Here is a 17,671-nt window from a genome sequence, read left to right on the forward strand (position 1 = left end):
ATAGTTATGCCATAGTTTATGCCATTTGTCCTGGATAGGACCTTTAGATGAACATACTTGTCCCCAGAATTAATAAATTCATAAACATCCCCTCCATTTTGACTTACTCATACTCCCTCTCTCTTTTTCTCTCTCTCGGTTGTCCTCTGTGGGGACACATGGAGGTAGAAACAGGACTATTTACTCTGGTTAATTTGTGAACAGCTGATATGGCAAGGGCAGCAGGAGATTAATTAGTCTGTAACAGCCCCTGTCACACACACACACACACACACACACAATTAAAAGCAGGTCAAAAAAGTCAAAAGCATCTACAAGAAAAAGTAATGCAGCAGTGTCCTTTAAGAGGCCAACAGCATGGCGCCTGAACGCTGGGATGTTCAGAAACACACACTCAATAATAACTGAATAAATCTCTGACAAGTACAGTAAAGAAATTCAATTTAAGGGAAATTAAAGATGCCCTTTCCACTTTAACATAAAAGGCATCAACTGATTTAAATTACTGTAAGTTGGACAGTATTTCCTGCAATAAGGTCTAAATGAAGTCTATGTGCTCCAGTGGTTTCTGTTTAATTTAAGGGAGTAGGTTAACTGAATTCAGGCCAGGCCAGTAAGTTCCTGAAAAGCTTAAAGCGTAAAGCAGAAATGTGGCAGAAAAGGATTTAGATTAGCACTGCCACCATGTGGTACTACACTCCCAGTGCACATCCCATAATTCAACACTACAGTACCACAAATAAAAACAATGATCAATGAAACTCTTAAGATGTAACGTTACTTCTTTTCCATAAGTTAACCAAACATGATCCAGCCTACTCAAGCTAAGATTCACACAATGAAAGGACTTCTGTGAAACAGGACAAAGCACCATAAAAAAGATCATAAAAGTAGAGTATTCTGTAGTCATATTTGTCATTTTGTCTATAGTTGATTCTCATGCACGCTCATGCACAATCAAACCTGGTGCATTTGGATATAAAGGGCCTCTAAGGTTGTATTTACAACTAGAAAACTCTTGATACTGTTGCTGAGTTGGGTGGGCCATAAACATCAGCAACACTGCCTTGTCTTGTTGTGAACGTCTTGCACATTTACATATATAAATAATTAATTGATGCATACTGTATGTTTAATATACAGCAAAATCAGCATGTATGTGACTGAAATTCCAAAATTGTCAGCAAGCTGACTATTTAACGCAATGAAAGGATATAGTAGAGCAAGTAAGCATCTTCCATGATTCATTAACAAAGCAACTGAATATGACAAACTCTTAATTATGACTTCAGAAGTGGACATTTTCAATAACACGTAAAGGCAGCATAAATGTCATTAATTATTGCATGTCATGTGACCAACCTGTTACAAGCCATAGTTGAAGTTTGCATTAATGAAGAGCAGCCTCAACATTCTGTTAAATATCTCTTTTTGTATTCCACAGAGGAAAAAACTGGTTTGGAATGACATGAATGTCAGAATTTATATAAAATGCTCATACAAAAGCACATACAGTATGGTTATGATACTCAGGTGTAGTCATTTACCATTGTTCGGTGAAATTTTGGGGAATCTGCACAAAAAACTTTTTGTGTTAATGTTGTGTTAATGCAAATTCACTGTGTCGGCCAGCAGAAAGTTGCCTGGTTTAAAAGTCACTTCTTTGTGCGAGGTAATTAATGTAATGCTACGCTATTGACAATTGAGCTTCTTTTGCCCACAAAATGTTGCCAAAAAAGGTGACCGCACTTTTACGATAAAGCACGGTCTCCTGGGTAGAGTTAATAAAAGGAGGTTTTATGACAGCGTACCTTCAGCTCAATGTCAGGTGTGGTTACCTGGCAACACGTATCGCTGTCTGCTGCGAGATAAAATGAGGTCTATTGTCTCTTTCAGCACTTTGATAGCGACGGGCATCGGAGGGCACATGTAGACAAACAAGCAGACAAGCACATACAATGCAGTGCGAGTTTCTTTTCTAAGAACGCATGTTATTTACCAAGTGTGGCGTGAACGACATCAGCATGTGTCCTCTACAGAAACCCATCAATTTACATCTGAAGTCTGCTGGGAAGAAGAGCCCAGTACACAAGATTATAGGAGAAACAGGACTGCCTCAGGCTGAGAGCAGGCAATGCTGGAAGTCCAATCAAATAACCTCCATCTGAGCAAGGTTCTGGCATCTCTCTTCCTGCAATGCTTTTAAAACAACAACAGACAATATTTTAGTTTATTATTAAAGTGTTAGCTGAAACTAAACTGTAAACTGTGTCTTTTTTCAAAGTATTACAAAGAGCATTTTTAATACATTTAAAATTAATTTATATGAAACTTAAATTTTATTATTCTAAAGCAGCTTTACAGAAAATAAAAAGTCATAAACCAGTATCCAAGCAGCAAAGAAAAACTTTCTAGAAACATGTTTAAACATATACAGTCAAACCAAAAATTATTCAGACACCAGATATAATTTTTTAGATTTTTTTACTAGTGTGTTCAGGACACTATACAGTTAATTTATGTAAATGAGGATAGCAAAACAAACTGTGACATATCCATAAATTCTTCATACAGTGGACCAGTAAACTGATCAAAATTTGACCTGACCATGTTTTGCTTAAGTGTTTTTTCTTTAATTGCTAATGTGACCTTTTTACACCACAGTCTGAACAAAATTAAGCATTGCTTAGTAATTGGCTGAACTAAATTGGTATTGTCTAATTTTGTACTTAAATTTAACAGCTAATTCATTTGAGACAGTCTAAGAGAAGGAAGGCATTATCAAGATAAATTTGTTCTGACAGAGTTTAACTCTGAGCTCGTCGTCATATTTTATTACTATTTTCTAAACTATAGATAGCAAATAAACTGTGATAATGTGAGAAATGTTAAAGGTGTCTGAATAAATTTTGGTTTGACTGTATACTGTAAATAGCAATGCAAAAACTCACAACACTGCATTAATACTAAAATGTATTTTGTAAATAAAAAATAAATAATTCCACACACTGACAGTTATTTTAATATTATTTATATACTATTATAGTATTTCATTTATTCATTTTAAATTAGATTTTTTTTATTTTGTTATGATCTTTTTTCATATTTATTAGTGTTTCTTCTATTCAGCTTTAATTTTAAATTTTGATCATTTACATTTTGCTTGTTATATTTCTGTTTGAGTTTTAGTGACTTTAGTAAATTTAGTTATTTGCCAAGGCAACATTTCTAATCTTGAATTATGAAAATGTTCATCTTCTCCAAGTCTTCATCTAATATTCAAATGTTATTGCAGATTTATTTTAATTACCACAAATGAGTTTCAGAAAACGATTACACTGCTCTCAGACCTCAGTTTGAAAACACTACTAGACATTAACAGACACTAGAATATTATAGTAGCAAGTCAAATCACTAATAACACCCAAACAATGAAACAACAGCACTCTAAAATGCTCAGAACACTCACAACACCTTAGGAAAGCAATGGTGAGTTTAGTCCTCTAAAAATCAAAGCACCCAGAGTCAGTGGCAGTATGGATTGTGTAATTCATGTGAAGTTCCTCCACATTTTGGGAATTTGCACATCCTTATATTGCCACAGCTCGTCTGCTCTCTGTGCGCTCTGCCTTAGATCTGCTCTTCAGTGTGATCTTCAAAGCCTGCGGCACCGTTTCATGGCTTACTGCTCGGGTTGACCGATCTCAGCCAGCATGTGCTGTTCTATCTGACCGATCTCCCCCCCCCCCCCCCCCCCCCCACTGCGTGTCTGACCTCCAGATGAGCGAGCACTGCCGGCAGACCGAAGCTGCTTGAGACATCACAGTCGAGCAGAGCGAGTGCGAGCGAGAGGGAAAAAGAGATAAGAATGTGTCACAAGGAATGTGTCTCAAAGTGTGAGAGTGAAATTATGTGTGTGCATATGTGTGTGTGTCTGGGTGAAATCTGCAGTAAATGAGACTCGGTCTGGCCTCAGACAATGACCCTCTTCAACTGAACAGAAACGCCATGACTGAGTACTTTCTATGCAATCTAAGTGAACCTGTCTGCATAAATGCATTTCAAATAGACAGACAGGAGGGTTCTAGAGATATTCCCAGAGAAATATCTTGAGCTATTTCAAAGACTTTTCAATTTAATATGCAGGTGTTTCTTTACAGATGGAGACAATTTATCTATAAAATTAATGAGAATAGCTTAGCTCAAATCGTTTGGTCTTGAAAGAATTTGATGAAGAAAAAAAAAAAATATTTTGAGTTTATATTGAAATCTTTAACTTTAGTTTGCAGACGCTCCTGCCGGAAAGAATAAATCGCAGATATGATCTCTTCGGCATCTGAACTGTTTCTCCTAGACAGCAAGTCGTTTCAAATAAAAGCAAATGAGCCCTTTTGTGTCTTCTACTTCTCCGCTTTTTCTATTGAGAGAAAGAGCAGTGTCTCAAAGTGTGCTCAGAAAAGTCAGAGATTTCAATGTGAAGTCAAATATTTCTCATCAACTTCTTTCCTAGAACAATTTGTATGTTAACAATTGTCTTATTTTATTTACCCTAGGCAACTTTAGAGACCAAGCTGATCCATAAAAGAAGCAAAACTGAGAATTCAAACAAGAAAAGCATTATAGGCACTTATGAAAATGAAAGGAGACAGAGGGAAAGAAAGAGTTAAAGGACCATGAAGCAAGTATCTTGTCATGATTGTGTTGGCACATCCGTGCCTGGCTCCTGGTCTGCAATGTCGTGTCACCAAATGGCCAAAATGCCAGTGTTGCTGTGGCAGAAACAGAGCCTGCCAGGGTTATCAGCATTTCTCCTCTCCACCGATGCACGTTTTCTCTTTAAAAAATATGGACTAAATGTGATCCTTATATGCACATACATGTACAGTATCACAATGAATTTTTGAAAAATATATTGTTGTTTTTAACACTTTCAGCATCTTGCTCCAACGCTGACTTCTGTTCTAATACAATGACATATGGGTAATGTTTCCATTCGTCTTACCAAACACACTCCAAATGGGGCGAGAATGACTTGAGGGTTTGATTTTTTTAAACTTTCAGATGGCTAGGCATCTGTCCGCTTTTGGCAGTTTGCATTGTGACACAGCGCACAAATGTATTTCACACGCTTTTCATATTTGAGCCAGAAATCATGAACTTCCACCAGTCAGTCTGTTAAGTCCGAAACTAATGTTTTTTTTTTTCTGATAAAAATCTGTTCACAAGTCTGAAAAAGTGTCAAAAAATAAAAAATGGGTTACGCTACAAGCATGAACGGTTATACTAACCTTGCAGTATAAAGCTGTCTCTCGGGAGTGCTCAAGCATTCAAGCTGGCACAGAGCACAACAGGACGGCACTGCCATTTGTCAGTAGTTAACAGTCATCAGAGTGGAAATGTAACCCTATGTCCTTCTGGACCATTAACCATTTTAAGCTGCTTGGATCGTGTTTTTCAAGGAATACTCTACGCGACGCTGTGCTTTCCTGTGATTTTACCACTCTTAAGGCATAGTGTTGCGCCTTAAACTCCCTTGAACATAGTAAAATCATTGTAATAAAAAACACTGTTGTCTTAATGTTATTATAAAACAGTATGGCCATCATTCATGTCTGTATGTGTATAGGTGTGTAAAATAGCATTCCACAACAAAACATTTGCACCCAACAGCTTCAAAATCAAGCAACTATTCACCCTCAAGTTGCTCCAGACACACGCATCTCTGTTTGACTTGCTTTCTTCTGCAGAACACTCAGCAGAATGCTTTCTTTACCATGAAAATGGATGGTGACCATGTTTATCAAGCTCCAAAAATGACAAAAACCCTAACAAAATCATAAAAGCATACATATGATTCTAGGACTATCTTACAGCCTACTGAAGTCATTTGAAACTGATATGTACCAGATTTACCAGAGCAGGACGTGCTCTCACATAATTACACCACATATAATTAAGCAAATGTACTGTACTTGCAGACTTGTAACACAAACCCATACGTAATTATAATTAAAAACAAATATGTAAAAACACTGAGATTTTATTTTCACTGTAAATTAAACAATGACTTGTTCTTTTTTTTATCAGTATACAGTATTTTACTGTAAAATTACATGAATATTGCTGTTCGATTTATTACAGTTTTTCACTGTAAGGAAACTCAGCACTAACCAATAAACATTTTTAAAGCAGCATTTTTACAGTCTTTTACTATTTGAAAATACAATGATTTTTTACAGTATACAGCCTAAAGCACTGTTCACACCAAGGACGATAACTATAAAGATAACGATAAAGATATAGTTCTAAAAATTGTTCTCAATATTTCAGAATAGCCACAACTATAGAGTCCACACCACAACTATAACAATAAAGGCACAGAGAAACGATATTGTTGGAATCATTTTCAGAACGATTTTGTTTTCCAGCTGATGAACGATACAAACATTGACAGCCAATCAGAATCCATCATGCTATAATGAGCTCAAGAATTTAAAGCGGCAGATGCATGTGTGCTTAGAATAAACAGATGATATCGTTTGCTGGTGTGGACGCTAATATCGTTATCTTTATAGTTATCGTTCTTGGTGTGAACAGGGCTTAAGAGATGGGTAGGCTCTGAATGTGCCACTAAGTTAACACTGAATGTGACAGCGAGAACTATACGGCCATCAGACTACAACATAAGTGCTGATGGCAGACGTCAAACAGATTCTGCATCCATGCGGCGGTGGAAAATGTCACATGTAGGATAAAGAAAACAGATTTTTATATTCTCTGCAGGGGTATTCATGGAGCATGTCATCGTCATGCTAGAAGCTGACAAGACATGCATGATAATCACAAGTGTTCTAGTGAGTTTCAGTGGTTAAATATTCTGATTTAACCATAAAATTAAATTCTATGTAATATTCACTACATTTTTGTAACTGCAATGAATAACAGCCAAAGTTTGACTGGTATAATTGGTAAAAGGGTCAGTAATAAATGTTCAATGTTTTAAAAAAAACAGCTTTAATAGCAAACCTTCTTGTTTTGTTGAATTTTGCCTCAAACCCAGACATATTCTTTTAGTTTGATATAACACAAAAGACAAACAGCTTCCATGTCTGTGATTTTTCACAGCATGATGAATAGCATGTCACTGCTGCCAGATTTTTCTTCCTGTTGTGTGGTAATAACACTCAATTATAGTGTGAAAAAATAAGGATGTGTAGCAGTTTCTAAAGAGCTAGACCTGTATTTCACTGGTCTGACACCGAGCACAGAAACGGCAGTTTTCAGTCTACTGCTGGTTGATTTATGAAGCCCAAAGGGGGGGACATCTCGAGCAAAGGAAGAGAATCCAGACCAATTTAATATTCCCTCTGTGAAGATGTGTTGGCCAAAGCCTGAGCCACCACATGACAAGAGCCAGCTGTGATTAAAAAACAAAACTCGTCTTAATTGGTGCATCTGTCAAAAAAATACAGGTCATATTTCACCACAAATTATATGATCTGCATAAAGAAAACAAAGCCTTGCTCTGTGGCATTATTATTTTAAATGACAATTAAACAGAATTCTCAACAATTCTCATTACTGTTACAGAAAAAAACAAAAGCATTATTTGTATAAAATAATGCTATAAAAGTATATAGTACACACAATTTGAAATTGTAAAGTTTGTAAATATGCATCATGGTCATATTTTACCATGCATTGAATTTTTTTTTCATTTCAATAGTAAAAATGTGTATGGCTGAGACATTATTTCATTTTTGCATTACAGTAATGACAATGAGCTAAACCTGCTAAAATTAAAGTGCATGAAAAATTAATAATGAAAATCTTAATGCCACTAATAATGTTACATGTTTTTAATTAAATATATTTTTGAAATAAAAAAATATAGAGAAGCTCTATTTTCTACTATGATTGCAGTAAAAGGACACCAATCACAGATATTACATTTACATTTATGCATTTAGCAGACGCTTTTATCCAAAGCGCCTTACATTGCATTCAAGTTACAGTTTATACATTTTTTTATCAGCTGATATTGCTGATTTTAATGTTAAATGTGGGGACTAAAATGAATTGGGTCTAAATATTGCCCATATTACTCTTGCACTGTATTCCAAGCTTTCCAAAACCATCCAATAGCTTTGAATGAGTAAAGTTAAAAATTGAAGTCATCATTAAGTCGTTATCATTTTGGAGCTTAATGGTCACAGTCACCATCCATTTTCACAGTATGAACGCAATGCCAACCAAAAAACGAATTAAATGCTAATGTATTTTGTCTTTTATTTACAGATATGACCCTCATTCTTGCTACAACTCAATAGTATCCTCTACACAGCATATCAGACGACTTCAAAACTCATTCTCAGACCCACAGGGATTAATTACATTGTGATGGGTCTTAGCCCAAGCGCACATCAGGCTGTTCGTCTGAGCAGAGGGGAATAATATCTCCTGGCAGCCTCAGTAAAATGGTAAGCAACATGAACAGACCTCATAAAATATCAATTATGCATTAAGCGGAACTGTGGTAAATTAGTAGGCTGGTCTATTGTGGAGGCAATGGGAGCATGTATATTCATACCGGTTCACCGGAGTAGACTAAACTCGGATATTCGCTTGAAAAACAAACCAATGTTGAAATTGATTCATGCATGCACAGATGGTTAATTCTGATAATGGTTACCACAGTAACTCCATTATACAGCAATCTGCATATCTGCTTGTTTAATTAGCAGAAGACCATTAGTAGGACGCCATTATCATTGCCACGGGTTGAAAAAGGAACTTTGTGATGTGAAATTGGATAATGAGCCACATTCCATGTCGAGAATGTGCTATATTACAATTAATGACTTCCCCTCTGCTTCTGTTAAAACATCACAGTGAACAACAGGTTTGAAATGCTAATTGGTTGTATTTATAAATGCATAAACTGAATTTGCAGCATTTTTTTCCTGAATCATTACAAGGCATTTAAGATGATGATGACTGTAATCTGTTTTCTGTGGAAGGGACGCTGTCTCTATTAATAGGTGTTGTTGTTGTGTGAGCACTGTTCACATGTCTAATTAGTGCCTAATGGAAGTTCACTTCTGGGGGGGGTTGACTGATATGTTCTCAGAACTTAAATCACAAATGTGTGATATAAACAGTATTGGGGAAGCTACTCTGAAACTGTAGTTTGACAAGCTACAAGCTACTCGTAAGTTAAAGTAGTTAAACTACAGTCAAGCTACCCTTTTGGAAAAGTAGTTAGCTACACTACAAGTTACTATCAAAAAGTAGCTAGCTACATGGAAACTACTTTTGATTTTTTTGAACAACGTATATTATAAATAACTGAATAAGTGTCTGAGGAATGTTTTAAGTAAAATATTTACTGTTTAAAACAATGCAATACAATTATGATTTCAAAGAGTATTGTTTTATTACACACAACACTCAAATATCTCAGACTGTTTGTCAAAAGTGCAAAATTGCAACAAATACAACCTTGCAAGAACAAAATATACATCCAACGTAAATTGCATACAGAACATTTTCTCAAAAATACATAGAGAGCAATAAAGCAGGATAATTAATACATTTAAAATGGCCATTACTCGCCTGAATGTGCGTCCTTAAATTTGTGCTTGAGGTCTTTGACGTAGACAGCGTTTTAAACTTTGGTTTGCAAAGATTGCATACAAAAGTGTAACCTTTACTTGTCGTTTCTTTGAGAGACATGAACTTGGACAAATAAGGCCATGGGTAATTAACGTTAGTTGTTTCTCCATCCTCCAAATCCTCCACGTCTTGCTCCATCATGGATAATATGGGTGTGTCAACCCACTTCTGTACGTCAGTGAACCGTTAGCCGCAAGATGCGTGATTAAACAACAGGTGGCGGTAATGGCAAAAAATGAGTTTGTAATCAAACAAGAAGAATATCCTTGCATCGCGCTGATTAGCGCAGGCTCGACAAAACGCAATGTAGCTTTTGCTCGCGCTACACCGCTACTTGCTGCAAAAAGTAGTTAGCTACTGGAAAAGCTACACTGTTTAAAAAGCAACTGAGCTACTGCCAAGCTACTGAAAAATGTAGTTAAGTTAGTAGCGTCGCTACTTGTAGTTAACTACTCCCCAACACTGGATATAAAGAAAAAAGTCTCTCATAGTTGAAGTGTACCTATGATGAAAATTACAGGCCTCTCTCATCTTTTTAAGTGGGAGAACTTGCACAATTGGTGGCTGACTAAATACTTTTTTGCCCAACTCTATATCTACGGGTGAAATTAATCACAAAATCCACGATACTGAATTTTTTTGAGTTACAGATCAGGGCCCATATTCCTAAAGATTCTAAGAATTCTTTTAGAGAGCTCCTAATTTAGCTTAAAAGTGATTCAGGACCAATCTGAGAGCAACTCTGAGCGAGGAAATGACAAAAACTTTTATCTTAGTGAGGAGGCGGGGCTGACCTGTTGCTAGCTATGACACATTCTTTTGAAGACCGTGATTGGTTGGTTGTCAAGAAGGAAATAAAAGAGCGCTTTTAAGAGTAAGGTATATTATAAGCCTTCACTTTGAAATTGCAGGCGTAATTTTTCCTGTTTTACCGTACTCGCGCTCTCTCTCTCTTTCTCACACACACACACACACACACATTATATATGTATATATATTCTTTATTTTTTTATTTACCATGCTGTCATACTTACCGTATTTTATAGGAAATGAACAGAGACATAGCCTAATAAGTGCTGTAACAGACCCAAATCATCACTGCTGCATAGTTGCATTTTTCCAGTTGGCAAATATGTTAACGTAGTGATTACGTCCATTTCTTGTGCTATGGCATTTCAGTGCGGTGTCGGAGTTGTTAGCGTGTCTCTAATAAGATCGGTCACAAACATGATCCCTGCACGAGCTAATGTGTAGCGTCATGAGTTTGAGTATGGAGCATGACCCATACTCGGAATTCGCTCTGCATTTAACCCATCCAACGTGCACACACACAGCAGTGAACACACACACCGTGAACACACACCCGGAGCAGTGGGCAGCCATTTATGCTGCGGCGCCCAGGGAGCAGTTGGGGGTTCGGTGCCTTGCTCAAGGGCACCTCAGTCGTGGTATTGAGGGTGGAGAGAGCGCTAGACATTCACTCCCCCCACCTACAATCCCTGCCGGATATGAGAATACTTGCTGAGATGGGTATTTTGAGATCTAAAATCTGTGTTTGAGGTCAGTAAGACTTTTTTGTTTTGTTTTGTTTTTGAAAGAAGTCTCCTATGCTAACAAGTCTGCATTTATTCAATATTAAAATACAAAAACATGAATATTGTGAAATACTATTGCAATTTAAAATAACTGTTCAATATATTTCAAAATGTAATTTATTCTGGTGATGCAAAGCTTAATTTTTAAATCTGAATATCATTACTTCAGGCTTCAGTGTCACATGATCCTTCAGAAATCATTCTAATATGCTGATTTGCTGCTCAAGGAACATTTCTTATTGTTATCAATGTTGAAAACATTGCTGTATGTATGTACATCCTTCACAAGTCTCTATTTGACTACACAATTCTCACTACGCTACACAAGAAAGACTGCAGTAAGACACTGTCGGTTGTCCAGAGCCTCCATTAAATTGATCAATGATTCAAATCACATCACTTCCTGGATGTAGGTGGACGAGTGTGTGCCTTCCTGTAATGAAAGCCCTGCATCGATAGTGTTTTAGAGAGAGCAGACAGGTTCGGAAAGCTCATAAGACTTGTGGTCTCCTCTAGTTTCTTTTAGTGAATTTTCAAGTCATCGACTCGAATTGAACTTTGTCTCCAAAGACAGCATGCATTCACAACTAGACATATTAGGTTACAAACTGCTCCTGGTTCAGTTTAGCTAGCTAGTCAGTCTATTAACCACTTCAAATGTATCACTGAGAGAACAAATCATTTTGAAGTTAAAATCATCTTAATGATGGATTTGTTTAATACAAACACGCTTCTTTTTGCATCACAAGATGTTTATTGATAAACTGGAGTCCTGTGGATTATTTGTTGGAATTGTGATGTTTTTATCAGCTGTTTGGACTCATTCTGACGGCACCCATTCACTGCAGAGGATGCATTGGTGAGCAAGTAATGTAATGCTAAATTTGTCCAAATCTGATGAAGAAACAAACTCATTTACATCTCGGATGCCTGAGAGTACATTTCCTGCATATTTTCATTTTGGGTCAACTATTCCTTTAAGAAAAACATTAAGACAAGCAAATTATTAAAAATTATATTTTTGGATAAACTACTCCCCAGTGACATTTTAAATATAAAGTATACTTATATTCTCATCCCACAAAATGTCGGAGTGCAAATCAAAATCTCTGACATTTGAAACTTTCCGCAAGATATTTACTAGTCTTTTTTCCCTCAGAGGAAAACTCGGAGCAGCATGCAACTTTCACAATCACCTCATTTGCACCCCATTTAATCTAGAAGGAACAATTGAGATGTTAAATATCTTTCCTTTCTATTAGCAATCAGTCTGCAGTGTTTCCTGTCACTGTTGGCATTTGTTCAGAAAGCTTCCTGATTCTAAACATGTTTGTTTAGTGCGTTCGCTCTCCATCTCAACGTGACAACAAGAACAACATCTGCTGGAATTCGTGTTTAACATTGAGGAGCCGTCTGAGCCGTCTGGAAGCTATTTGGGGTCGTGCCATCAGAGAAAGGGGCTTGAAGAATAAGCCTGGTGAGTGAAACAAATGTATTTGTTCTCACTATAACACCAAGCTGAGCTGCAAATATCACAGTGATGGCAAAATCCTTTTATTACATCATATGCTTTTGTTGAGATAAGAACAACAGCAACTCGTGGACAATTCTAATATAATAGCCAATCAGGAATATTGTATTTGTGGCTGAATGGCAATTAAGTCAACACAATAACACAGAGGAGAGCTTACAGCAAATAAATTATTCAGATAGTTCAGCAGCAACCTAAAACTAATGACAATGTTTAATGAATTCATCATGTTGTGTACCCTATGCCTCCAAACAATCCCCCTAAAGGTACAGCAAAAAACGCTGACTGAAAATATAAAGTCAAATAAAAGCAACTTATATATATTAGTTTTCAGTCTGTGACATAATCGCATTATTATTTTTGGATGTATAGAAATGAAATAAATGAACTAAAGTGCAACCTACTTTTTGGTATAATCTATTCTGCCCTTAAATGGCGCAAAAACACTTTCATGTGCAAAGATTTGACAAGGATTTTCACAGGTAAAAACGAACTGAACTGTGGTTAGTCACTGTTTATGTTGCTTAAAAGTGGACATGTGAACTAGACTTTATGATAGTCAAAAGTCTAACTACACAGACTTTTTAAAATACTTCTTGGTCTAAAGAAAGAGTCTCTAAACCAAGACACTGAAAGACACGAGAGGTATAAATCAAGTGTAAAAGCCAAGTAATGCAGGGAAATTACAAATGAGTGTCATAAACTAAAAATACAACATGACAGAATTGCACATAAACGTATTACCATACAGAAGGAAACGTTGAGAGACAACAGAAGAGATATTCAGTGACAGAGCATGATGGGTATAAACACCACTGGAACACAATTAAGATAATTGCTCTGCTTCGGTTTCCACTCTCTGGGGAACAACTAAACAATTTCACTTATCTCCTTGACATTTCACTTTACCAGACACACTTGTGTGCGACTGTTTTTCTGTTTCTAAGGGTAAATGAGTGTCTGTGTGTGTACGGTTTTTATTTGTGTTTGTTCTCCCCAAGCCCCATAGAGATTTTGAGAACTTAACCTAGACGGCTCACACTTAATGCAAAGATGAATCTATGGCATTCCCAGACCTGATCTGAGTTCTCAAAACACAATATTTTCTATTTTCATTTTTATGAAACTTCAGAACAACAAACTATTAAAATTCAGAAAAAAAACAACACATAACCATTTAATTCATCACTTGTGTTATACATTTACATTGGTGTCAGTAAAATATTTGAATGTTTTTGAAAGAAATCTCTTATGCTCTCCAAGGCTACATTTATAAATAGGCTACATAAAATTGTGAAATATTTTTACAATTTAAAATAACTCTTTCCTATTTGAATTTATTTAAAAATGTAATTTATTCCTGTGATGCAAAGCTGAATTTTCAGCATCATTAATTCAGTCTTCTGTGTTGCACGATAATCAGAAATCATTCTAATATGCAGATTTGTTTTTATTTAATGTTAAAAAAACAGTTGTGCTTATTAATATTTTTATGGAAATCTCGATACATTTTTTGTAACATTATAAAAAAAAATTCCTGGCACTTTTGATCAATTTAATGCATCCTTGCTAAATAAAAAGCATCATTATTTTTATTTTTTATTTCCTAACCCCAAACTGTGAACGGTAATGCACGGACATGAATATTGCCTCAAATCATGCAATTTGCTGTGTAGAACTGTGCAACAATTTTTCTAAGCAATCAACTTTATTGTAAATAATAAAACAGACTGATGGACCTGATTCATATAGGGACCAGAATATCAATCAATTAATCAAAGTTATTGTTCATAAATCACTGCCCTTTTGTACCAATCTGGGATTGTATCCATTTTAGTGCTGCAAAATCAAGATTAGTGCAAACTGATAACTAGCTGATATTTATTAACTTTTATTAACATTATCCAATGTTAAACATTAACCAGAGTTACTTTAGAACCGGTTACCAAAACCATGCTGAGAAATTATTTGTAATCATGCACTTTAAAATATCTGTAAAATACGGCACAGTATACTGTATTAATATATAAAAAAATCGTATTCATGTTTTAAAGATGTTTTATCTACATTTTGAATTTTGACACACATTTGTGTTTTGAGGTAAATGAAAATGTCCATAAAATAATTGCATAACGTCCTGGCAGACACTGTTTGTAATCGTACAGTGTTCTAATGGACATACTGGTGCTGTTAGTTCAAAAGTGTTTGGCCTGATTAAGAAGCGACATAGCATGAAAATCTAAATTTGTCCATGCTTAAATGCTACAATCGGGTCCACGGTGCATCTATTAACCCAGAAAACGTGAAAAAGAACAATCCAGCTATTTTTTGGTAAGCCTTTCTCTGCAACCTTGTGAAAAAATGAGCCACTCAGTTTTCACTCCCCCCGTGATGTAGAAAAGAGATCTTATTATAACATTACCGGACCTTAATCTGCACATTTCCACCCACGGCACCCATTGTGTTTTCGCAAATAACAACGGTGTACAAGTTCTAACGCCACATGGAAAGTTCTAGGAAAGCATGCTAACTGTTCTGTCTTTGGTTGCACTGACGAGCACAGAACACTATTCAGAGTCCCAGCCTCAGAGGAGACAAGAGAGCAGTGGATTTATTTACTGTATATTATGCTGCTGCCAACACAGATGTAATATAGACATGCGATTTGTTTCCCGGCTGTTTACCATCACAGACATAACTGACTGTTTTTGTAACTTATGTGTGTTTTTAACTTTAACTTGTGTGTATTTGACCGTTTAAGCGCAATAAGACATGAAAGACAACTTCGTTTAGTACTCACATGCTGCGTGACAGCCGCTTTCTGTGCTCATGCTTCGGATGTGTGCGCTCAGAAAACCGTATATCAGACGTTTACACTGATATGGCTTTAAAATGCATGATTTCAACACGATAGTCATTATAATCAAAACAGATGTTTTTTGGCAGAATATCTGTCGACTTAACAGAAACATTCTGCGGACAACTGAAACTTATGTTACACATTGTAAAAAGAGGCATAATAGGTCTCTTTTAAAGAGGACTCTTTTAACTTGCCAGTAAACCACCTGGAAATGTGTTAAAACACAATCAGAACACCTTAGCAACTGGATAGCAACATCCTGCTAACCACTCACAACACAGCGACCACACAAGCACCACTCACATTTTCACCAAATCTAGTTGAAATTCAAAAATACACTTTTCAAAACCCTGCGTGGGAGTAGGCACCACATATGCACCCTTTCCAAGAGACTGTTTGAGATCTCTTTGAGATTACGTAACCCGTCCTCACGAAAACACCCGAGCTTGACACGCGCATTCTTAGTTTCCCAGAGCATCTTTTTCATCCGCTCACCCTCCTCTGAAACCTTTCTTCCCGTCATCCACGCATCCATCCGGTCTGAAGTACTCTGTCAGGGATGATAGACATGATAAGAGAATCTAATCTCTTCTGTTCGTTTACCCCTGTGCTTTCATCATCTATCATTCCATCAGACGGTGAGAGGCGATCAAGGATCTGTCAGTGACAAGTCTTTCGAACCCAGGCTGTGCTCTGAGGGAACTGTGGGGGTGGAAGCAGGGGACAAGCGGCCAACCCTCCTCATATCAACTAGATCAGAATTAATGATCTAATCAGAACTAACTCAATGGAACAGGACTGTGTCCACAGGCACTCATGGCTAAGTCTTCTTGTAGTCTACATCACTCTGTCAAATGTCATAGTGTATTTAGGGTTAGGATTCATGTACATACTATAAAACGACATAGATTCCTTTTAAGGGGATTAAACAAAGAGCTCACACAAAAATGTATATTATGTCATACAGACACATACAGTGATATTTTATAGTGCAGAATTATTAATCAAAATTAAACCAAAAGTCCAACATGGGAATTTGGGAACGCAACAAGCATCAATTTGGAAACAAAATATGTGCTAACCATCTTCCCAAACTATAAAAATAAAAGCTTGATAGTTTACCATTTGCAAATTAAGACAAATTAAAAATATTTGTTTTGTAATTTTACAGTTACACAGTAAAATAACATTATTATTCTATTTTTTAAAAGTAAAATATTACACAAATAATAATTATGATATATATTTGTTATTATTATTATATTATTATTGATACATGATAACAAAATATTTGGCCAAATTGTACAGCCCTATAAACAAGCACTGCAAACCAGAACATTTAATCATTTTTAATTATAATCACAATTTTTATCAGAAAAAAAACATGATACTTTTTTTTTACCCAATGCAGTCCTAAAATTTTCTTTTCAACTTGGACATGTCAATACTATAACAAGTATTCTAAAGCAGGGGTTCCCAAACTCGTTCCTGGAGCCTCCCCAACACTGGACATTTTGCATGTCTTCTTCGTCTGACCCATTTCAGGTCTTGGCGTTACTACTAATGAGCTGATGAGTTGAATGAGGTGTGACTGATAAAGGAGACATGCAAAATGTGCAGTGTTGAGGAGGCTCCAGGAACAGGTTTGGGAACCCCTGTTCTAAAGTAATATTACATTTTTGTCTGTTCCTCACACAAAAATATAATTATTCTTAATTTTGAAGCTTGACAGCCATGGTCATTATATGAAAAAGTGCATTGGAGTAAATAAATTAAAAAAGCACACACACACAACTCATGCTGTGCCCATGGGAAAAATCAAACATATTTTCAAATAAATGATGGTGCGTAGATGACAAAATGTATTTTTTGGGTGAACGATCCCTTTAAGAATTGATAGTCTGAATTCTGGTCACACAAATTTGAAACGAAGCTTAAAATGCTGCTTCGGGTACACTGAAGTTAATCTAATTGAGATAGTAGAAGTTATTTATGGAAATCTCCCATCTC

At 36.1% G+C, this 17,671-nt stretch overlaps 1 protein-coding gene across 3 annotated transcripts in view; it reads right to left on the reverse strand.

The window, feature by feature from the left end:
- The window catches only part of LOC306845098 (rap1 GTPase-activating protein 1-like), an 81,286-nt gene that overhangs the window by 53,038 nt on the left and 10,577 nt on the right, over positions 1–17,671 (reverse strand). Inside the window, exon 1 of one of the 3 annotated variants that reach the window (XM_079377673.1) lies at positions 2,000–2,014. The exons of the other annotated variants lie outside the window; for them this stretch is intronic. The gene's annotated coding sequence lies outside the window, so the exon portion shown is untranslated. Of the gene's footprint in view, positions 1–1,999; positions 2,015–17,671 lie in introns of those variants that run through there. 3 annotated transcript variants of the gene reach the window in all.

The sequence above is a fragment of the Barbus barbus genome, assembly GCF_936440315.1.
Source record: "Barbus barbus genome assembly, chromosome: 25".
NCBI classification, from domain to species: Eukaryota; Metazoa; Chordata; class Actinopteri; order Cypriniformes; family Cyprinidae; genus Barbus; species Barbus barbus.